This window comes from Rutidosis leptorrhynchoides, chromosome 4 (assembly GCF_046630445.1).
Source record: "Rutidosis leptorrhynchoides isolate AG116_Rl617_1_P2 chromosome 4, CSIRO_AGI_Rlap_v1, whole genome shotgun sequence".
Classification (NCBI taxonomy): Eukaryota; Viridiplantae; Streptophyta; class Magnoliopsida; order Asterales; family Asteraceae; genus Rutidosis; species Rutidosis leptorrhynchoides.
Window position 1 is genome coordinate 133,665,155 of NC_092336.1, and position 606 is coordinate 133,665,760.

General features: G+C 37.6%; 1 non-coding gene across 1 annotated transcript; it reads right to left on the bottom strand.

Moving 5' to 3' along the window:
- Window positions 1-270: 270 nt before the first annotated feature.
- On the bottom strand, window positions 271-377 carry LOC139846138 (small nucleolar RNA R71). Its single transcript, XR_011758878.1, has one exon. It is a non-coding gene; the product is annotated as a small nucleolar RNA R71 (small nucleolar RNA).
- Between the last annotated feature and the right edge of the window lie 229 nt (window positions 378-606).

The window sequence follows — 606 nt, forward strand, 5'->3', positions numbered from 1 at the left end:
CAAATTCTACACGTGGTGACAAATCAATGCCAATTTAGTGGTGCACCGAAGGAAGATCCAAATGAACATCTTCGTACCTTTAATAGGATCTGTACACTATTTAAAATCCGAGAAGTGGAGGATGAACAAATATATCTCATGTTATTTCCCTGGACTTTAAAAGGAGAAGCCAAAGATTGGTTAGAATCGTTACCTGAAGGGGCGATTGATGCATGGGACATTTTAGTTGAAAAATTTCTTAAACAATTCTTTCCGGCATCTAAAACCGTGAGACTTCAAGGAGAAATTGTTACGTTCACACAAAAGCCAAATGAAACTTTATATGAGGCTTGGACAAGATTTGAAAAGTTATTGAGAGGATGTCCGCAACATGGTTTAGACACTTGTCAAATAGTACAAATATTCTACCAAGGATGCGACATCACTACAAGAAAAGATATCGATATAGCAGCTGGTGGTTCCATTATGAAGAAAACAGCAACTGACGCTTACAAAATTATTGATAACACTGCTTCCCACTCACATGAGTGGCATCAAGAAAAAGATATCGTTAGATCATCTAAAGCAGCTAGAGCCGATTCTAGCCATGACTTAGATTCCATTTCT